This window comes from Nyctereutes procyonoides, unplaced genomic scaffold, assembly GCF_905146905.1.
Source record: "Nyctereutes procyonoides isolate TBG_1078 unplaced genomic scaffold, NYPRO_anot_genome, whole genome shotgun sequence".
Classification (NCBI taxonomy): domain Eukaryota; kingdom Metazoa; phylum Chordata; class Mammalia; order Carnivora; family Canidae; genus Nyctereutes; species Nyctereutes procyonoides.
The window spans coordinates 19293708-19317438 of NW_026575052.1; the positions used below are offsets into that span (position 1 = coordinate 19293708).

The 23731-nt window shown below is 45.1% G+C and overlaps 1 long non-coding RNA gene across 1 annotated transcript in view; it reads left to right on the forward strand.

Annotated features, from left to right (window-relative positions):
- The first annotated feature begins 271 nt into the window (after window positions 1-271).
- Window positions 272-23731, forward strand: part of LOC129514171 (uncharacterized) — an 84350-nt gene continuing 60890 nt past the window's right edge. The window contains exons 1-2 of the long non-coding RNA XR_008665354.1: window positions 272-498; window positions 3329-3408. This is a non-coding gene — a long non-coding RNA (uncharacterized LOC129514171). The remainder of the gene's footprint in view (window positions 499-3328; window positions 3409-23731) is intronic.

Here is a 23731-nt window from a genome sequence, read left to right on the forward strand (position 1 = left end):
ATCTACAGGCTACCTAAGTTTCTACTCATGTGATTTAAGATGGGTATTTTACTCACACTGATCCTCATATTTTATAACCATGAAATAGGGATAGCAACTATTTCCAGAGGGCTCTTGAAATAAATTAAACACTGTATGTAGAGGTTTCTTGTAAAAGATAAATCCCTGAATAAAGGCTGGGTATTTCTATCATTTTATAAACAAGATCTCTATTTATTTTTCAGGCAGGTCTATTTGAGAGTAGAGACACACACCGGCCTCCTGCTGCTGAATGTCACACAGGGTCTTGTTACCACTCCTCCAGATGCCTGCATCCTTTGGGTGACAGGGACAGAATGAGTCTCCTCCACTGCCTGGATGTTTCCCCAAAATGGATTCTGCAGGAGATGAGTCTGGGGCTCTCGTTGGTTCAGATGACTTCAGCATATTTTAGGAGCCTATGAGGACCCTGCACTTAGCGGTCAGAGTCTGGAGTCTTTGGTCCAAGATCAGGATGAGGTGAGCCTCTTACTTTATTTTTGTTCTGTGACCTCCTGGCTTTTCTCCCAGATGGACATCTAGGCTCTATTTTAGTTTTGGTTACTGACCGAATGATGCTGGGCCCAGGGAGAGACCTAAAGGGCCAGGAGGCTGGTAAACTCTGTATCTTCAGTGTTGTGAGGGATGCTGATGAATGTACTGTGTGCCTTGAGGCAAAGGTTATAGGGGCAGGGGGGAGAATCCAGTGGGGAGTCACACTTATACTGTCCATCCTGATAGAAATCCCTTCTTTTTCTTTTAAGATTTTATTTATTTATTCATGAGAGACACAGAGAGAGAGAGGCAGAGACATAGGCAGAGGGAGAAGCGGGCTCCATGCAGGAAGCCCGATGTGGGACTCGATCCCGGGTCTCCAGGATCACACCCTGAGCCACAGGCAGACAGATACTCAACCACTGAGCCACCCAGGTATCCTGAGTTCCCTTCTTCTGCCTCTTCCTCCTGCCTCCTGTCCTAACATGTCATACTGATGGGAGAGCTATATTGGGAAAGTTCAGCTCATAACATCTTTGTGAAAGCCCGGGCCCCTGAATCAGTCCTTACCTGTGATATTAGGTAACTCCTAACGTATGGAAAGCATTCTGATCAATATCATTCCTAAGATTCCTCTGGGCCAGTTGTGCCCTGTCTCAGGCTCAGAAACCTAGGTTCTATGGTTATAGCTCCATGGGGATGAGTCCTCATCTCATTATCCACACTCTTTTTATATGTTCTAGATCGGCATAGCCCAGTAAAACTTCCTGCAATATGGAAATGTTTCATATTGGTGCCATGCAATACAGTAACCACTAGACCCAAGTGGTCACTTGTGTGACCAAGGAACTGAATTTTAAATTTAATTTATATTCATTTAGTAGCCACACTGTGGCTGGTGGCTACCATACTGGACAGCATTGCTCTCTACAGTCTCTCCTTTATCTTATGGAGGAATTATTTGCCCAAGAGGAATAACTTGAGACCTCTGAGGTGCCAACCCCTGTGCCAGGCTCTGTAGGGCACACAGGAGAAGAGAGCACTTAGCCTCGGAAAAGTTTCACTCCTCACTTGGGAGGAGAGATGGAGGTGAAAAAACTTAAGGCAGAAGCAGGTGCTGGGCCAAGGATCTGTAGATGCTGTTAGTCTTATCCATCAAGGAGAGGAAGGTCCCTGCTCAGCCAGGGCTGGGTGCACAGTGGTTGTACTGATAAGGCCACATGTGCTAACAGACATGCTTTTTAGTCAGTGCCCACTCAGCACTGTCTGGGCAGCTTGGCATGGCTGGGAAGGTAGGAGTTCCCTGGTTTTACCTTAGGGGAGGAGACAGAGCCCTGAAAAGATACTGGCCAATCCTCAGAAAAACCCCCAGGGCTCCCCTCTCTACCCCACCCAGCAGCACCAGTCCTGGTACTCCTGAGGAATGACCGGCGACATTCAAACTTTGTTGCTTTCCATGACTTTCTGGAAGGATGGTCTGATCGAACTGCAGGCAGAGACCAGGGGTATATCCCAGCCTCCTTGCCTGACAGCTGAACTCACCAAAAACATTGAGGACAGCTGGCTTGCTGGCCTTTCTGTGCAGGGCAGATGGGTTCTGTCTGTCTGTCTGGAAGGAATGGTTTCCCTGAGTCACACACAGCCCTGCCTGTCCCTGAGAGCTGTGCCTCCTTCCACTTTCACCTCAAATAGCTTGGAGATAGTCTTTTCTCTAGGACAATGCCTCTTGCTCAAAGAATGCCATGGTAGATTTTTTTTTTTTTTTTGGTAAATAATTATTTTGAGAAATTTTCCCTACTCAAGAAGGAAGCAAATGGCAGTGGCATTTCTTTAGTAAACACTCTTGGTGCTTTCTATGTGCCAAGATTGTTCGATGTGCATTTCAAATAAGAACGTGTTTCAAATTTATAACAGTGGTAGGAGGCAGCTCTGTTTATAACCCCGTTTTAAACACTGATCAAGCTGAGGCGAACATAACTTAAGAGACTTGCCCAAGGTGACCTAGCTAGTAAGTGGCAAGCTTGCAGGTGAACCTGTAAGGTGACCAACCATCCTGGGCCTGAGGGGGTTGCCTGGGTCATGGAACTTACAGTGCTAAAACCAGGAAAGTCACAGGAAAACTGGGATGTTGGTCATCCTATATATCCTGGGGAAGTTTGGCTCCGGACTTATGGCTCTCACTCTCCATGTTGTCTGCTCAGTCATGGCATTGAGGTCACCTGGAAGAGGACTAGTTAATCAGAGTTAGCAATGTCTCCATCTCCTCATTCTATAGATGAGAAAGCTGAGGCCCGGCTAATTTTCACCCACACCTCAGGGAAGCCAGATACGGAGTTGGGACCTCACCTTTTTGTCTACCGTGTCCTGGCCTCTCTGCTCAGTCCATAGTTTCCCGGATATTTCTTTATTTAGAAGGTTTTTTTTTTTTCTCTTGACCAAATCATTATTATTCAAAATCTTTAGATAGGGATTATTTCCTAGGAGAAATAGCTTGGTGCTAGCTTCCTGTGAAGGCACAAGCATGTATCCATCATTGCTCATTATAACAGCCCTTCATACAAGCCAGGGCATCTTACTTGAAGGGCACAAGACAAGAGAGTGACCCAGAAAGTGGCTGAATTAAGGTGGTCCAGCTTTGATGTCCTCTGAGGGCTCGGACAAAATCCCAATAAAGTCTGAGGCAGAGGTGCATCTTATAGCCCAGATACAACTGAGGGTGTGGGGTCTGGAGCCCTGCCTTATTCCCTCCTTTTACCCTCACTGCCTGAGGCATTCCACAGGGCCATAAAGACTCTGGACTGAATTCTCTACTCAGGGTCCTGCCAGAAGACAGACCCAGGCCTCTGGAAGCTTGCATGGTACTTCTCTGGACTTGATGGCATCCTGAGCTTTAGGGTAAGTGCCCACAAGCATCGCTTCATCCCATCCTGTGCTTGAGAGGCCAGGTCCCGGCGGGGCAAAAGGCAGTATTTCCTGTGGTAGGGGGTGCAGCTGGCGAGCACCATTAGACCCTTCCTTGTTGGTTTTTCATTAGGATCTTAGTTGGCTTTTAAACAACTTCTTGGGTTTCTTTCAAGGTCGAGGAGGAGAATGCCACTGAAGGAAGGGGGGGGGGAGTCCCACTCTAATCAAATTTGAGTGGAGACAGGATAAAAATTAACCTTCATTTGAATATGTAAACAAATACAGTGTTTGGTAACTTCCAGCCGTCCTTGGCTTGGGTCGCTGAGGAGCAGCATAGAGTGATTCATCTGCCAGGTCTCTTCCTGGCAGGAAAAACTTTTTTCTTAAGGCTTTTTACACTTGAATAAGTGCTAAATAATAATAATAGGCCAAGACTGAAAGAAACTCTTTCCCCTGGAAGGGTGTCAACACAGGCAGGATGAAGAACTGGGAGTTCTTCTAGGGAGTGAGGGGGTGACAAAATCTGGGTTGATGAATGCTGACGTTCTGAATAAAATCACTCCATGCCTTCACCTAGGTCAAGAAACGACATTGTTTTCCTGAGCTGCGGTGACAGCGAGGTGACAGAGATTAATAGCTTGGTATTGACTGAGCAACTTCGAGTTCCTTATCTCTGTCAAGTCAAGGCTGTGTCCAAGGGCTGAAAGTGTTATTAGACTTATAATTGCAAAGACATTTAAAGGGTTTCCCCTTAAGGGACTATGAAATCCAATAAACCTTTCACAAAACCTCAAGCGCTGGAGTGCAAAGCCCCCGTCTGGGAGAGCTGCATGCTCCCAGCCAAGCGCTAGGGAAACCTTGAAGCCGCCAACATTGAATAATGTTTGATTTATGAAGTTGGTTTTGAATTTGTATCAGTTGTTTTATTAAAAATATATGAAAGGAAGTTTTAAATATGAGCAAGCCCTGTAGGCGCTTGTCTGCACTGAACCGCCTGTCTGAGCCCCGCGCTTCCTCCTTGCTCTGCTGCTGGTTCCTGGAGAAGCGAGGAGGGAGGAACCGGGTGGCTAATTTGCAGGGTTAATTTGGTCTGGCAGGGACTAGGTCTCAATTTCTCACCCAGGTCTATGGAAGAGGGTGGAGGGGCAGCAGAATATCGGAGTGGGCAGGCTTGATTTGTCATCTGTAAGGTGGCCCGGGGACATCACTCAGTGAGCGGGGCTGCGTTTACTTGTCTGTAGTAGCACCACGGAGTATATCAACTTCTGGAAAAGGCATTTCTGTTTCCATTCAGGAATGTTCTGACACCAGAGTCTGTGGCTGGTTTATAGGAGACTCATTTAGGGGCGCTGGATGTAGAGGTGAGGTGTTGCAGAGCAGATTAGGACTCTGGGCCTGAGTTTCTCTATGTGTCAAATGACAGGATTGGACTGCACCTCCCACTCCCATCACCTCTGGTCCTAATGTTCTTTGGAGCCCACCCGACATGGTAAGACCTCTAGGCCAGTTCCTCATCACTTCATGGCCAGAGGAACACCCACAGAGAACAGTGCCGTGAGGAAGGCAGGGCCCAAGGTCGAGCAAGCTGCTGGCCCTGGGAATGATCCTGTGGGTTCTTTAAGCACGTTGGTAAAGGGGGACCTCTGTCTCCAGGGCCAGCCTAGGGTGGCAGCCAGCACACAGACTGTGCTGGAGGGGCTGGGGGAATTTGTATGATTTGGGAGGGCAGCTATTTCACGTTCTATCTGGGAAATGTCCCAACCGACAGATGCTACTTTAGGTGTGAAGTCCTCTCTGCTGCTCCCCTGCTCTGGGACTTCAGTGAGGAGTATGTGACAGTCAGAGGTGCAAGGTGTGAGGTGTGACGGAGTCTGGGGGTCCTCCACTGTCTTTCCCAGAGGACACCACTTGTTCTCTCTGCCCCATCCTGGAGTGGGGCTTCCAGGGGCCTGCCTATCACTGCCTCATTGTGTCAGGCACATAGCAGGTGTGTAATCAGTATTGGAGCCATGAGTGGATAAAGGCCAACCATCAACTACTATTTTCCCCTCCACACCAACAGTGCTAGTCAAAGGTGGCCAGCCAGCATGGCGGTTCTGTCACAGGTCTGTGGGTGCTTGTCAAAACTGGGGGGAATGGGGCTGATTTCAGGTTTGACCTGAGAACCTCCCAACAGGTGGGTGGATTTTGAAGGTCCAGAAGTACTCTCTCGTGCTCGAATGCTGTACCAGAATGAGGAGGCTTGGAGGAGTGGGAGTAATAGTGGGCTCCAGGGATGAGCCCCAGGAGCCCGTTGTAGGGGTGGTCTTGCCCTCTCTCTACTGCCTTCCTGAAGTGAGGACAAAGTCTAGGTGCCTTGGGGCCCCCACAGCCACTCTTACATCACAGCTCCATCACCCTCACACTGCTGCTTTGTGCCTGGCACATTGTGGATAAATGCGTGTTGAGTGGATCAATGAATGAAGCCATCCACCAACTCCAACCCCACCCCCTCCATCCTGTAATGTTACCCAAGGGTGACTGGTCAACACTGACTCTGCCAGGGAGCTACGGGCATTGCAGAAATTGCCCCACTCTGGACCATGGTGTGCCATTCCTCCATCTTCCTAAATTCTGTCTGTAGGTATTATAACTCATTACCTCAGGCCTTCTAATATCATGACCTCCCAGTACCTTGCACTTATCCTGAAGACAGTTTAGCAGCCTTCCCTGAATCCCTTCTATGTGCCAGGCACAGCTGAACAGGCCATGACAGATGCCAGGGAGGGCAGTGATTAGGTAGCCAGACAGACTCAGCTGCAAGTCATGACTCTGCTACTTTTCAGGTTGGGCAAGTGATTTTCTCTCTCTGAGCCTCATTGTTGTCATCCATAAGATGAAGATAAATATTAAGATCTGCCTTAAAGGGCTCTCCTGAAAGTGAAGGATGTTAGCACCAAACATGTATTGACCATGAGCAACATGCTGAGGTCTTGATGGCTAATGCTCTGAGGTACATACCATTATCATCTCAAGAATCCCCACTTGACAGGGAAGCACACCAAGTCCTAGGTTAAATGGTTTGACTGAAGTGGCACAGGTCACAAGTGGCTGTTCAGGGCTTGGACCAGAATTTGAGCTGATTCCAAAGCCCACAATCATTGATAGCTTGCTCCAAACATTAAATGCTTCCATGGATGTTTTGGGGTGGCCCCTTGGTGCTAAGAAGGGGAGGGAGTACTTCTTCCTACTGCTCAATGAAGGCCACAGATTGAGCATATCCTTTGTGAGTACTTCTCATCTGGAGGTCCACAACTTTGGGGTTGGGATTGCAGGTTTGATTCAGGTAGACCTACAGTCAGTAACATTCCTGCTCCAAGGTTTTCCTTCAAACTATGGAGGACTGGCTTGATGGAAGCCTTCCCTGGGTGGTAGAGAAGTGTCCTGGTAGTAATAAACTTGCCCAGGTGGTAGAAGACTGCCCAAATGGTGGAGGACTGCCCCAGGTGGGGAAGATTACCTCTGGTAGTGAAGTGCCCCAAGTAGTCAAGGACTATCTAGATGGTGGAGGAGTACCCCAGGTGGTAGAGAAGTGCCCTAGGTGATGGAGAAGTATCCTGGATGGTAGAGGAGTGCTCTGGATGGTAGAGGAGTGCCCTGAGTGACGGAGGACTTCTCCAGGTGGTAGAAGATTTTCCCTGGTGTTAGAGAAGTGTTCCAGGTGGTGAAGGGCTGCCCTGTATGGTAAAGTACTGCCCCAGGTAGTGGAGAAGTGCCACTGGTGGTGGAGGACTGCTCCAGGTAACAGAGGACTGTCCTGGTGGTGGAGGATTGCTGCAGGTGGTAGATGATTATCCAGGTGGTGGAGGAGTACCCCAGGCAGACAGAGGAGTTCCCTGGATGTTGGAGGAGTACCACTGGTGATGAAAGATTGCCCTGTTGGTGGAGGATTGCCCCAGGTGGTAGATAACTGTCCCAGTTGGTGGAGGACTGTCCCCTGTCATAGAGAAATGCTCAGGTGGTGGAGGAGTGCCCTAGGTTGTGGAGGACTACCCCTGGTGGTGGGGGAATGCCCTGGTGATAGGACAGGGTACAGAATGCCCAGTTAGCTGATCCTCTGATTTGGAAAACAAGGCCTAAGCTTTCTCCCACTCTGATTCTGGGGATCCCTAGGACTCCCCACTTTTCCTAGGTTTAGTAGGCTGAGAGTGTGTCTCTCTGGACAAAATAAGGACAAGGCAGTAGTCGTATTGCACTTGAGCCAGGGCCTGTGAAGTCCATGCGGTTGCAATCCAGCTGAGAGACCACATATAGCATATGGGTTTCAAGGCAAAGCTAGTACTGTTGAGCTAGCACAGCCCTCCAGGAAGCAGGAGGAGTGAGGGACAGCACATCTCTGGCCCTTCCTCTGAGTGTGGGCACTGCCCCCTCTGCCCAAGGAGAGACCATGTCAGTTGGCAAATCTTTAGGGAAGATGGCAGAGAGGGACTACTCCCCATCCTGCTGAGGTTGTTAAGCCTTTCAGAAACTCTCTGCCCCTGCTATGGCCCCTCTGTTTGTAAAACAGATGGCCCCAAGGCTTCATCTCATCCCCCTTCCTGATCCCTGCTCTCCTCACTGTGCATGCTTACTTGTTGTGGGCAGGCTGGGTGTTCTGTGATGTCCCCATGACCTTGCATGGCTTCCTAGCCTCCTGGATTTCTCATTAATCTCCCTGCATGCTCAGGCTCACCACATGTCTTCCTGTACCAACTAAGCTCTGGGGCCCCAATATCTTGAGTAAACAGTCCTGGGAGGCATCACTGGAGAGGTGTCACCTCTCAGCATGCAGGACCCTGCTAACCTTTGCTCAGCCAGCCTTGTTACACGTGAACTTTGGGCCCTGCCTACTGTCTGGCAGCTTTCGGATCTTGTAATTTGCGAAACTCTTTGTTCTTCCCTGCCTGCTAGGTGTTTCAGGCAGACTCATTCCTTTCAGAAGTGAGCTCTTGTGACATTGAATCTGTGGGGTTGTGGACTGTTTGGAAGTTTGTCTTGAAGGTTGGCCTTCAACAGTCTGTCATGCTTTGTGCTTTCCACCTGCTTTTGATTAAGTTTGAACAGAAATTTTCAGTTCTGTGGTTTTAGCCACTGGAAACACCAAGGATTATGAAGACCTTGAAGGGAGACAGAAAAGGGTCTATAGACAGCTCCCCTTGAAAGAGCTCTCACGCGCTGCCCAGTGGCTCCCATGCCGGCTGTATACTCATATCATCTGGCTTCCTTTGCCGCAAGTGAACTCCAGCCTGGTGTTGGAAGACAGGTACAAAGTGCTCTGGCCACCAGGCCATTTGGAGGGCAAATCTGGCTGATGGAGCTTTCACTGTCCTGTGTCTTTCCTATGGGATATTGCAGGGATCAGTCAACTTTTCTGGTGAATTAACCCATGCAGGTATATCAGTGGGGGAAGAGAAGGTGTTCTTCTCCTCCCAGAGAACTGGGCTGCCCTTTAATTGGGAGTGAGGCAGGTAGGATCCTTTGAAACCAAATGACCGAAACCCAAGCCAGGTTGATTGGATCTAAAAGAATTGGTTGGTCCTTGCAACTGAGAAGCAATTGTGGTATCAGACAGCAGAACTCGGGGCTCAAACATTGATTTTGGAGCTTGGTCTCTCCTTATCTCTCAGCATTCTTTTCCTATGGGTTCACTCTTCTCAAGTAAGCTGGTCCCAAGTGATACCACCAGCAGTCCCTGATTTACACCACTTTCTTGGTTGCTAGGATGAAATTCTGGAGACTGAGTCTCACTGGCCCCACCTGGGCAACATGCCCATTCCTGCACCAATCCCTGGGTGGCAAGAAGTTGAATGGCTAAAACCAGTCATGTGCTCAGCTCTGGAGTTGGGTCAGTGTCTGGTGAAATAGCATGGATTCAGGGGAGTGAAATTAATGCCCATTAAAGGAGTCATTGGAAACCTTTGAACTTTCCAGCTACCCTTTGCTAATATTTTTTCTACGTGGAGCTGTCACCTATCTTCTCTGTTTCGTATCCCTGCCCTTCATTTCCCACCTCCTCATGTCTAGTGGGTCATTAATGTGACGTCAGTGTGTTACTTGGATAGACCTTTTGTTGTTTCATGCCTCAGTTATGCAAAGAAGGGGGATTAGAATAGTTCAGCTCCATGACTTCTTCTAGCTCCTTAAATACTAAGCTTAGCTCTTCCTTCAAGGCTCAACTGGAGTGCTGCCTTCTCCAGGCAGGCCTCCACTATGTGCATCCCCTGCCCAGCACTGATTTTGCCTTCAGCCTTGGATATTATGTATCCATTTTGTCTTCTTCCTACCCCATGAGCTTTTTGAGGGTAGGATCATATGTGATTCATTCCTGATTTCCTGACAGCCTGACAGTCACAAGACTTTTAGGAGTAGAAAGACATGTGGTAATGTCCGTATTTTGATTCCTCCTCTATATTAAAAAAACGAATAAATACCAAAATGGGGTAACAAAAATTGTATATTTTAAATGTTTTCTTTGAACAAATTAATGCTTTTATACTAAAGCAGATGCAACGGAATAATTTACTACTCTGCTCCTATAAAACACATGACTGAATAATTTTGACTAATGCAAAATGTCAGAACATTTATGGAAAAATAATGACACTTCAAAAATTTTGGTATAACAGGTAGTGTTATACCAATTACGGTCTGAATGATAGCTACACGTCACTCATAATCCTGAACTTAATTCTGGTCTTCAGTGTTCTACCGCAGGTGGCAATATCCTACAATGCAATTTGCTATTCACAAGATAATTACAGGATTTATTTTTAAGAACTTAATTTACAGCACCCACCAGGTGGTGGGGTCCAGTGAGGGGACCCATGTTTAAAGTTGGAAGATGAGGGTCTTCTCTCAGTGCTCTTGTGCATCGCTGTGACTTTATTTATCACATCATTTGGTGACAATGTGGAGTCTAAGTTTGAGGCCTTCTGTGACTCCACGGCCACCCCCTTCCCCTCACGGCCACACCTGCTAAGATCAGCTGTGTGCGGACTGGGATCGTGGAGATGCCTTGGGTGCATCCAGAGACGTGACAGTGCAGGGGAAATCTAGGACTGACGGGAAGGGAGAACAGTGCTGGGCAGGTTGGCACGGATGTTTTTGGCGACAGGCTGCAATGACACTGCGGGTGACTGGACAGCCTTCTTGGCCCATGCATATGCATCATGCCAGCCCTAGGGAGCTGGGGGCTTGGCCGGCCTCCAGAAAGGGCACCATATGGAAAGTGTGTGAGGTTTTAATTTTTTTTTTTCAAGACTTCACCAAAACAAAAGAAGTAAAAAAGAAAACAGGAGACAGGAAAAGAAAAGTTAAAAGTTAGGATCATACAAGGTTAATGATTAAAGAGTCACAAACATCAACAAACTGCTCCAATCCCCATATGGCCCAGATGGAGAAGCTGAGGCACAGAGAGTCAAGGGAGTATGTTCAAGTCCAAGCAAAGGTGGAAGGAGAAGCCAGGGCTCTAGCATAGTCCCTTGGAGAAGCATGACCTTTGGTTCCTCAGTTTCCTCCTGGTTCTTCTTGGGATTTCCTGACAGGACAGGGTAGCTTTACACTTCTAGATTCCTCTAATAACCAAGTAACTCCTTAGCAGGTGGTGTTTTACATGATCAGTTCTCCAAATCTATTACTCAAGATAATTCTTTTTAACTACATGAGCCTTTAAATTCTTCTTTTGGCTTAAACAACAACAAAAAAGTTTAATTGTGATAAAATAAGCATAAAATTTACCATCTTAATCATTTTGGGAGACAGTATAGCATTTATTGACATGGAAATATTTGCACAATATATTCTTTTTTTTATTGTGGCAATAAAACCAAATAACATAAAATTCACCCTCCCAACCATTTCCAAGTACACAGCATAATATTGTCAACCGAAGGCATTGTTGTACAGTAGGCCCCTAGGACACCTCCCACTCATCTTGCATGACTAGAACTGTACCCCTGTTGAAGAACATCTCCCTGCTTTTCTCTCCCTCAGCCTCTGACAATCACCATCCTGCTTTCTGCTCTATGAGTTTGACCACTTTAGCTACTTCATATAAATGGGATCATACAGTATTTGCCTTTTTGTGACTGACTTATTTCACTTAGCATAATGTCCTTAAGTTTCATCCATGTGGTAGCAGATGAGAGGATTTCCTTTTTTAAGGCCAAATAATATTCCATCGTATGTGTATATCACATTTTTTGTATCCATTCATCCACTGATGGACATTTAGGTTGCTTCCACCTCTTGGCTGCTGTGAACAATATTTCGATGAACACGAGGGTGCAAATAATCTCTTTGAGATCCTGTTTTCAATTATTTTGGATATATTTCCAGAAGTGAGATTGCAGAATCATAAGGTGGTTCTATTTTTTATTTATTTGAGGAAAATTTTTTTATAAATTTATTTTTTATTGGTGTTCAATTTGCCAACATATAGAATAACACCCAGTGTTCATCCCGTCAAGTGCCCACCTCAGTGCCCATCACCCAGTCACCCCAACCCCCTGCCCACCTCCCTTTCCACCACCCCTAGTTCGTTTCCCAGAGTTAGGAGTCTTTCATGTTCTGTCTCCCTTTCTGATATTTCCCACTCATTTTTCCTCCTTTCCCCTTTATTCCCTTTCACTATTTTTTATATTCCCCAAATGAATGAGGCCATATAATGTTTGTCCTTCTCCGATTGACTTATTTTACTCAGCATAATACCCTCTAGTTCCATCCATGTCGAAGCAAATGGTGGGTATTTGTCGTTTCTAATGGCTGAGTAATATTCCATTGTATACATAGACCACATCTTCTTTATCAAAAGATGAATGGATATTTGAGGAAATTTAATATTGTTTTACGCAGCAGCTCTACCACTTTATATTCCCATCAATAGTGCACAAGGAATCCAATTTCTTCACATCCTTACCTGATTTTAACCATTTTTGAGTGAAGAGTTCAGTAGTGCTAAGTATATTCACATTGTTTTGCAAACAGTCTCCAGAACTTTTTCATGTTGCAAAGGGCCTAAAACATTTGGTTTGGTTTCTATTGCTTGCAGTGAAAAAGTCCTAATTTATACAGCCCTCAGTAGGGTAGGCTCCAATTCCCTGGTGCATTATGTCAGACCATTGTTGGTTTGTACCAGTGGGTGGATATTGGGATGGCAGGAGGAAGCAGTGCCCTAGAGTTTCTGAGACAGAGTACCAATGCTCCCGAGAGCTTGGGGAATACACTTCGAGGTTCTTTGTGGGAGGAGAATGACAATCCAGTATGCTCAGATAGGGGGCATAGATCACATGCCCAGGCCTCTGCTCCCTGGCAGTCATGCAGAACTGTGTTTTTAAAATATTTTACTTACTTATTCATGAGAGACACACACAGAAAGAAGCAGAGACATAGGTAGAGGGAGAAGCAGGCTCCATGCTGAGAGCCCGATGTGGGACTTGATCCCGGATCCCGGGATCACGCCCTTAGCCAAAGGCAGACGCTGAACCACTGAGCTACCCAGGCCTCCCGAGAACTGTGTTTTTGTCTAACAAAAACAAATGTTCATTCTTAGCTGGTGATTCCAAATTTAGGAACATTTGGGGGCACTTGTTCAAAACATTAATGCCAGGGCCATGCCTTTTTCCTCAGGATGGGAGATTCTTCGGGAGGATATGCCTCAGGTCCAGGTAATAATTCTCAAATTTGGACTTTGAAGCAAATGTTGGTCTTTGAGCAGGAACTGCTGGCATCCCTTATGGGCTTCACAGGCCATGAAAAAGGAATCCTATTCCAATTGCATTTTCTTGCCTTTTCCTTATAGAAGGGTTGTCGAAGGTCATGTCACAAACCGGGTATGTATCATAATAGGTAGAATTCTTCCCTGATGAAACAGGTAGTTGGGGGAACAAGTGCTTGGCTTGGTGATTTCATAAGTCCTGATTTGTCAAAGCCAAGAATAACCTTGTAATAATAAAGGAAAACAATCGCTTGAGATTCCAAGGGAACCATGATTTAGCGATGGTCCCAAAGGAAAACTAGGGTATGATGGCTCCTCTCCTCCCTACTGCCTCCTGAGAGATGATGACTCATTTGTAATTTATTAGCTAATTATGCACGGGTAAAGGAGTATGAATCACTTCATTTAGATGGTAGCAATTAGTGAGGGCTTGTTGGAGTTCTTTCTGTCGGTATTCTGAGTGTTTAGACAACACAGGTGCTGTCGAGGCCAGGATACCTTTGGGGAGGAGGTACTCCATTTCCCCCTGCTCCTGCCCAGCTAGCAAGCCAGTTCTGTTCTAACTCCTCCCCTAACTTCCTCTGACTACATCACTTTCTGATTTATCTCCTCTTTATCCCTTATAGGCTCTATGAATGTGGGCAAATCACCTAACTTCTCTAGCCTTCTCTAGATCTGTAAAATGAAATCATCTACTCTTCTGGCTCCCATGTAGGAGTCTGGCTGGATATCCAGAACTTTAGACCAGGAATTCAGAACCACTGTTTGGTTTGCTCCTGACCCCTGTGAGGGTTGGGGAGATGTCAGTCCTTAGAACTCAGCAACTCCACGGCTTCATACTTACTGCAGAGACGCACTGCACAGAGGCTCCAGGATGCTTTTTGCATTGTGGCATTTATCAGCAAAGAGCAGCAGGCACCTCAGTGCCCAGGAATAGGGGAACAGCAAAAGAAAACGTAGCATATTCAAATGATGAATATCACCAAGCAGTTACAAGGATTGACCTAAACGGTCTGTATGGATAGTGGCATATGGCTAAATAATATATTCATTAGGATCTCATTTATGCTAAGAAATCAAATCAAAATAACATTATACTTTTTCTGTGGAAAAGTATCTATATCTGTATATCTGTATCAGTCAATCAATCATTTGTATTTCAATACAAATACATATTTGTATTCTGGTAAAGGATAAAACAGGTCCAGAAAAATACATCAAATTAATAGCTTAAAAGTATCAGAATTATTGTAAATTCCCTTGGCCACCTCATTCTCTGATCCCAACTATTTGATTACTTCCAAGGATAGTAGGATCTGTACTTGGGAGGATGACAAAGGAGACTTAAGCTTTATCTGAATGTTCTAATTAAATGAATTGTTTGCTAGGCAATTGTAAACACCTGATGCCCCACCTTGCTTCATGTTTTGCTCTGGACCCTAGAAGCTCCTTCCAGCCCACTGCCACCCCTGCTTCAGTCCTCCACCCCCTCTGCTCTGCTCCTCTACTTATACTAAGACAGATTTTAATAAAGTTGCTGCATGTGGAAGAGGATTATGGGTTCATCTGATTTCCGCTATTTGAAGTCCTAGGGGAAGGAAAGCCTTGTTTAACTCAATTCATAACACTATTAATCCAACCATAAACCTTCCAACGACTGGAAAGGAGAGAGGAGAATTCATTACAGCTCATCTCTAAGTGGCAGATCTTTCCTCTCACATACCAGCAGGTGAGACTCTGGGGCCAAAGGCCCCTCTGTCTCTCTGAAGGACATTCTCAGAAGCAGAATGCCAGTACAGAGCCCACTTAGTGGAGCTCTTGTTCCACACCTTCCCTATCCTTCTACACTTTCCACATGGGATAACTGGGGCCCAGAGAGGTTGTGTGAGCTTTCCAATATCACAAAGCTAAAAAAAGCAGAAAACCTACTAACTCGGCTCTTCTGATTTTATGTCAAGGTGTCCATCCACCATAAAAAGTTTTAATGCACTTTTATAGGTTTACACACAATCATTCTACTTCTGGAAGGCTAGTCCAAGAAAGTAATTCTAAATATGAACAAAACCCTACCCCAAAGTGTTCATCACAATATAAGTCAGAATTTTAAATCCTGAATGGGACTAGATGTATATCATTAGGGAAACAGTCCACTAACAGTATCCCATTTCTCAATGGGTTATTATACCAAAAATGGTTCAAAAGACTCAAATAACATAGATAATGCTCCTACTATGCTGATCAAAAATGGCAGGATGAAAATGGTGTATATAATGTTGTTTGATTATACTTTTGTGAAAAATAGATGTATAGAAAAAAAAAGATTGGAAGAAACAGAGCAAATTGCCACATAAAGCCTGCCATTGATTTCCCATGTACTCAGTAATGCATGATTAAGCATGCTTTATGGCAGTGGGGCCATGATACATATTTCTCTTTGTTGATTCTATTCCCCCTCAATTATCTGGAATGTGCTAATGTTGCTTTTTAATTAGCAAATTTTAATTTTGAACAAGTGATTTCACTTACTGTCTTAGGTCAGTTTACCTTCGAAACAGACTTTGAGTGAGAAATTTACACACTAAGTTTGTTGGGAAGAGACCTCAGCATCAAAATCTGTGTGTGGCAAGGGATGCAGGATTGGGCAGAGGCTGGGCTGCAGTGCCGTCGCAATAGAGTTCTCAGCTGATCTCACAGGCAGCTCTGCAGCTGCGGTGGGACGTCCAGAATTGAGACGGTGTACCATGGAAATGATGTACCAGCCTCTGTTCCCTCACAAGAACAGGAGTTGGATGGGGGGTGCTCCCATGGAGAAGGTGCAATCTTAGGAAAGGCAGCTTCCCTCAGCTGCAGGAAGCTTCTGGGGAGCTCTGAGCCATTAGTAGCCAATGCTGTGACAGGGCAACCAAAGGAAGGAGTGCCTTCGTTCTAAGGAGGGATCTGGGAAGTGCATCACAGCATCTACTAAATCCATAATAATTCAAGTGTACCTGGCAACAAAACTATGAGTTAGGGGACGTTGAACAGGACCCATTTTATAGATAGTGAAACTGAGGTATAGAGCACATATATGACTTTTTCCAGAGAATACAAAAAACTCTTACAAAGCCAGAAAATACATTTATTTAAGAATCATGGTAGCAAGCCCAGGACACGAAGTCAGGTGCTCTGATACCCAAACTGTCTACTTCACCACCTTGCCTAAGGCATAGCCTGAGAATTCCATCCAAAAGAGTCAGGGTGTAGGGCCAAGGAAGCTGGGGAAGCCAAGCTATGCCCTGGGGATCTAAGGTGGAGAACAAGGCTTTCTTCAGCTGGGATTGAGGTCCCTGCTGGTCTCTGGTGAGCCAGCTGGTAGGGATGATGGAATAGAGCCCACCCAGGAAGCACAAGCTTTGGTACTCTTAGCCCTGGGTGCTGACAGCAGTCTGCCTCCCAATCCCACAGGAGCTTCCTCAAGAAATGGGGGACAGAGCAGGGGAGATCAATGAGCAATCTGATCTTTGGTTTACTGGCAAACATTTTGTGTGGCACTGGGGACACAGCAGTGAATGAGGCAGATGAGGATGTCTTTGCCCTCATGGGGCTAGAGTTTTGTAGGGCATCCTAATGAGGCAGTGAATTGTATGGTCTCAGGGCTTGGGGGCCAAACAGCTTGGGTTTGAATCCTGGCTCCTCCCATCATGAGACCACGAGAACAGGGCATGCTCCCTGACCCTGCCTCATTTTTCTTACCTGTAAAAACGAGCTGGAGCACCTGGGTGGCTCAGTCAGTTAAGCATCTGCTTTCGGCTCAGGTCATGATCCCGGGACCCTGGGATTAAGCCTGGCATCAGGCTCCCTGCTAGCCTGCTTCTTTTCCCTTTTCCCCCCTCTGCCTGTTGCTCCCCCTGCTTGTACTCTCTCTCTCTGTCAAATATATAAACACAATCTTAAAAAAAAAAATGGGATGATGGTAGCAGTGCTCACCTTCTATTTCCTCTCCAATGCACATTCACACACTTTACCTCATTCAGTCCTGAACACTTAGAAATGTACCCCCACTGGGGGTGCTTGTGATGATAAAGCCCATGACGAATCTATCCCATCCCCAGGGGCTGTTGCTTCCCCTGGGGAGCCCAGACATTTTGCCAGCCAAGTGCCTCTTTAATCCCCAAGCTGCTCAAGCATTGCCACACCACTGCAGCTCAGTGACTTGGATAAAGGCTCTTATGTTTTCACACACAAGGCCTTTGGCTGCCCCTCATCAGTAGGGGGTCTCCTGCACACCTCAAGAGAAGCCAGTCTTGGCAGGGTTAGGAGTACTCCCCGGCCAGGTGTGTCCCCTCTCCCTTGCCTAGGAAGATACTCGAGATCCAGTTCTTTGACGTCAATAAATGTCACCTACTCTCCAGAGATGTTAACGGCTGCTCCTGTGTGGTCAAATAATTACTACTCCCCACAATCTAAAAAGAAATTCTAAATATAAATGCAATACAGATATATGATAAAAATGCAGATGGCATGAGAAGGTGAATCATGCAAACAACATACCTTTCTTCTCCTTCCTTCTCTTACCACACAACCCCACCTCTTCAGAATTAGATTCCCCAGGGAAATTGTTAATTTTTCAGGGTCTCTTCCAGTCAAAATATGCATACATTCTTAAAATGTAAACGAATGAGGTTATAATATAGGTATAGCTCTGCCTTGTGTCCTTTCACCTAATAATATTTGGTAGAGGAGACATGTTAGTACACATAGAGCTACTTGATCAATTTTAATGGACATAATGTTAATTCTAATTCCCGTAAGAGCTACTATTAATTTTGAATTCACGTAAATTTTCCATTCTAATTCTTTTTAATGTGTTCACCATGCCTTATTTAACTATATAGCTCTTTTTTTTAAAAAAAAAAAGATTTTATTTATTCACAGGAGACACATAGAGAGAGAGGCAGAGACACAGGCAGTGAGAGAAGCAGGCTCCCCAAAAGAAGCCCCATGCAGGACTTGATCCTGGACCCGGGATCACACACTGAGCCGAAGGCAGACGCTCAACCACTGAGCTGCCCAGGCGTCCCTAACCATATAGCTCTTGATGTGAGTTCCAGCTTTTGTATGCCCAAACAATGCTGTGATGAACATTTTTGAACATATATCTTCTAGAACATATCCTTAGGATATATTCCTAGATATAATTTTATTTTAAAGTTCCACGTGGGGATTTTATAAAACAAATTTCCTTTGTCACAGGCTTTTATGTTTACCCTCAAGATCAAGAAGTGTTTTGTTAAAGACAATCAAAATAGCCCTGTTGAGGGAGCCAATCAAGAGTCGTGGTCACATATGTGTTGTGAGGAAATGTTTGCTGAGACCTATCCCCGTCTCGTAGTGGGAATTCAGAAGGAGAGATGATGTGGTCAACCCAAAGAGTTGACCATTTTTAGAGAGTAAGTTGATTTCTGCTCCTTTACTCTAAACTTGGCAGGATCTAAGTGCAGGTGGTGGCTGAATTAAAAACTCATCTCGTGGTTTGTAATCAAGTTACAAATTGGCCTTTGTGCTTCTTGTTGCTGATGTCTGGCAGTAAGATGTGACCTGTACATATTTTTACTAGTTCTTTGGTAGACAGGTCACTCAGCAGCAGCAGTATAAATCTCTTCTCACATAGGGTGTGCGCATATGTGTGAGACCCAGGGGCAAGGGGCACAGTACGTATTATTAACTATACATAACATTTATTGAGTGCTTATTGGGTGCTGACATTATTTCAAGCATTTCCTGTGATTTAACCCAGTTAATTCCTAGAACAAACCTTGTGTAGGTTTGTAGTCTAGGTTTATTATTCGTATTTTACATGTGAAGGAACTGTAGTGGTTATTGGCACTATTCAGATGGTTTTTCAGTTTCTCTTTTGAATATATGATGAGTTTGCATTTGCCTGCCTACTTTGAAATTAGGTATAATCCTGTGAACTGCTTCGATTAAAAAAAAAAAAACTGTGAGCATAAGCTTCATGTATCTTTTCCAGATAGAAGTTTTAAGAGCTAACATGTGATTGGTTCCTTTCTGGCTGTCGCAGCGACTGGTAAAACTCTGTATGCTGGCTACTCTGTCAATTTGGGATCCAAAGTAAAAATACGTAGAAAAACCCTCAGACAATCAATAGTGACAAGAATTATACATGCAAAATAAATTTTGTTATTTTTAACCACTGTGATTCTGGGAATATTTGATATCATAGTATAACCTATACTATCCTGAGTGACACCACCAGAGAGATTAAGTGAATTTCTTAAGGTCATAGAGCTAATAAGTGGAAGACCCAGGATTTGAACTCAGATACTCTGGCTTCAGAGTTCACCTGTTTTTACCACTCTGATATACAGCATACTTGCTTAAGTTGGAATTTAAGGGACAAAAGCAAAAGGTCTTTCTAAAATTGAGTTTTGGGGAGTAGGGCTCCAGAATGTCAGGTTGACTGGAACTTCATAATCATCCAGGCTTTTCAAGTTGAAAGTGACAGAAACTCAGTGCAAATTGAACATGTATATATACATTTGTGGGGTGAGGGGCAGATGCATATGTCTAAATAGTTTATGGGTAGAATTGGCTTGAGAACCAGGGGCCCAGATAATTCCTCAGGACTTTGCCTCCCCATCACTTCACACTCCTTCCGTCTGTGTTGGCTTCCATCGAGGGCAGCCTCCTGCATTAGGAGAGCAAAGACTTCATCCTCCACTTTAGTGCCCCAGTGCACTAAAATGCATTTTTGTCCTGCCTGCCTCACAGGGAAGTTTTAAGAACCAGATAAAATGATGGGTATGAATGTGATCATGGAGAAAATGGAAGTGAAATATCAGTGTTTTAAGTGGTAATGTTAGCTGATGAGATTTTAAATGCTTCCCCTTTCATTGGAGGGAGGAAGGATTAATGACACTGAGGAAAGTCCCAGCTGCAGAGATCAGAGTTGAGGTTCCAGCACACAAAACCCAAAAGGACTATTTCATTCAAACCAGAGAGGCAGGAGCCAGCACTCATGGAGTGAGCTTATAGCAGCAGGAGGCATGGCAGTGAGGGTGTGGCAGCAGCTGTGAGTTTGTGTCATGCCTCCTTGGTATGGCAAACACCAATTGGGGAGCTCCTTGGATTAGGATCTTCCTTCTCCAGAACTGGTACTCACTCTTTATGGGGGAGCCTTCAGTGGGCATGTCTGTGTGATATGACCCTAATTGACCTGGAGAGGGAGATATGTGAGTCAAGCTAAGATAGTCAGTTTTTCTCTTTTGGTAATACAACACTTGGGACAGAGATTCAGAAGCTTGGGCATGACCATTCTTTTACTTGTAAGATTTTATTGAGGATCTACTAAATGCCTGTTATGTCCTAAATACTGAGGATTCAGATCATTCTATGTCAACATAGATTTATAAGCACACAAATATATATATACACACACACATATATATAATTTCAAATGATAACTTTTATAAATAAACTAAACAGAGAAATATGACAAATAATGACCAAGTAATCAGGGAAAGCTTCTCTGAGAAGGGTCACTGAAGCTAAGTCCTAAATGAAAATTTATTCATGGGAAGAGATAGGGAGGAGGATTCCTAGAGGGAAGAATAGAAAATACCCTGAGATAGGAAAATTAGGCATTATGTAGGGTCAGAAAGAAGCCCAGTGTGGCTTAGAGGATGGTGAGTGAGGAGGAGAGTGTAATGAAATGTCTGGAGGGTAGACAGGGACTGAGTCATGTGAGGCCCTAGTAGTCACAGAAAAGGGATTGGCTTTTATCTTATATGCTCTAAAAAGTTAGACCTGAGTACCCCCCTCATGTTGTTAAAGATTTGTTTTATTTTAGAGAGAGTGAGCATGAGCAGGGGGAAGGGCAGGGGGAGAGAATCCCAAGTAGACTCTGTTCTGAATATGGAGCCTGACGTGGGCTTGATCCCAGGACCCAGAGATCACGACCCAAGCTGAAATTAAGTTAGAGGCTTAGCTGACTAAGCCACCCAGGTGCTCCTCCCTCCTTTTTAATTGAGGTGTAATTAATATGCCATGTTGCCTTTGAAGCCAGAGACCTGCAGAGAAGGGTTCCCTCTGTGCTGCAATCCCTGGAGCTGGCCACGGTCCTGCCCTCCCAGAGATTTGCTCCTCAGCACTGCCTGATGGAGTGAACCAGGCCCCTCACCTGCCTCTCAACATCCTCTGTCACACAATCTTCATTTAGGAAAAATGTCAGCCAAAGCTGACTTCTGCTGGAGTCTGCTTATCTTTCCTTCTGCTCAAAGCATCCTGTCGAAAGTATAAGGTTATCTTTGGTTAGCTTCCCTAAAACCAGAGACTGGGAAGAAAATTATTGTTCAAGCAATCTACTGAGGGAGTATGCTCCAAAGAAACTTGAAATGGAATGAAGAAGGCAATGGAGGGTGGAACAAGAAGCAAAGATGTTTTAGTTGACATATAGCCTCAACCAGATTTCTCAGAAGTTCTCAGAGCATGCATGAATGGCTCCGTAGAGTTGAGTCCTCTTGAGGCAAGGTGATCGGGATTTTATACTCATACCCCTGTGCCAGTTCCTGCCTGCAGGCCTGTGGGCTTCTCTGGGCAAGTTGGTTCTCATTAGTCAAGGGCAATTCTCTGGATAAGGGTGCAGCTGTGAGTTCTTAGCCACCCAAACATGCAATGTATATGATTTGTAACTGGTCCGGTGATGAGGAGTTGGAAGGAGCATCAACAGCATCTTATATAAAGGGCATGGCATATTTCCCCAGAGAGAAGCTTGAGGCTGGGCCAAAGACCCAGGTTGATATGGAAGAGACAGTCCAGGCCCTGGCTGCAGAGACCAGCCAATCCCTGACTCCACCTGTTGGTGAGCTCTTGGTGACACTGGGCTTTCTGCCCTGGTTATAGCACTGGAATGAAGAGAATGGGCTGCCTGAAGGTGCCTATTCTGGGCCATGACCTGTGCTAAAGGCCACAAGTAACTTCATTTGTGTTGCTGACCAGCCTGCTATAATCTGAGGATCATTATCCTCATTTCATAGGTGGGGTAATACAGGCTCAGAGAGGTCATGTGGCTGGCTTCAAGTCATACAATCAGTTGGTCAGTGGGAAAACCAGAACTTGGATTTGATGGATCTGGACAATGACTGTGTCTACAGGAATGGGGCTGGGGAAAGGTTAGAAGGAAAAGCAGTCTCATTTAGTGAGGTCCTCTGGGGCCAGCTTCGTGTTGGGGCACCTCCATCCAACCTGGAAAACATTTTAGGCTGCAGTTTCTCACTTACTGTGTTCTTATTCATCTTCCTCTCAGGCTCAGGCACCCAAATTACATTTCTTTCCAGCTCCCACAGATGCCACATTTCTCTTCTCAGCCCATTGCTCATCCCCCTCCCTCCAGCAACTGCAGAGCCCAGCGTCAGCATGTAAGGTGCATGATAATGGCTACAGTGGGATCTCTGGCTCACTGCTCATTTCCGCCAGGGCCCTCCAAGACCTTAGCGATGACTGTAAAGCCATTGGCATGGAAGGCTTGGGTTAGTGGGTGGTAAGGGGTGACCTAGAGTTTTGTTAGTATACGAACTCCACAATTTTTGCCACACCTTCAAAAAACTTGGGGGTATCCTTTATTTACTTAAAAATGGATTGCTATTTAGAACCTAAAGACATTCACTTTATAAAGAAACTTTATCACCACTACCATAAATAGAAAACAGCACTCACTTGCCATTAACTACCTAACTTGAAGATTTATTAAAATGCTTAATAATTACAATCGTTTTGTGGACAACTGGGGTGTCTGGCATTTTAGGGAACACTGGCATAGTTGGTACAGGATTGGATATCAGAAAATTCTATCCTGGCTCAAGCTCCTCTATCAACATAACAAAACAACAGTAAGAATAATATTCAACATTTATCAAGGATATATAATGATTCAAGCATTGTGTTAAATACTTTTCTTCAAATCATTTCATTTAAGCTTCACACTCTTAGTTCGGGGTGCCAAGAAGCAGATGCTAAGAGGAGGATTCATGTGCAAATGATACTTTAAGAAACTGCTTTCGGGAGAGGTAGTAAGGCAGTGGTAAACTCTGGGGTATAATTTGGTTTTAGGAGCTGGTGGGGAATGTATTATAGGCAGACAATATTCTCGATGCTTCTCAGGTTATAGTAAAAAGACATCTCCATTAGTCAGGCATCTTTTGATTGTGTCAGAGACCCAAGTCAATATGACTTAATCCACAGGAATTTATTGACTCTGTTTAAAGAAAAATACCAAGAGTAGCTTCAGGCAAGGCTGCATCCAGTCATCAAACAATGTCCTCAGAGTTCTGTTTCCATCTCTTATCGCAGCTGTGGTCATGTCAGATTTTCCCATGAAACAGGCTCTCCCTACATTTTGGCTCCAGGCTTACATCATGCCAGATTATAACTACAGAGGAAAGAGAGAAGCTTTTTCTCATAGTTCCTTCAGAAGCCCTAGAGAAGACTCTTGCTGGCCCAGTGTAAGTCACATAATTATCCCTGAAGAAATCACTCTGGCCAGGAGATGGCTCTGATTGGCTAGACTTTGCCATGTCCCTATCT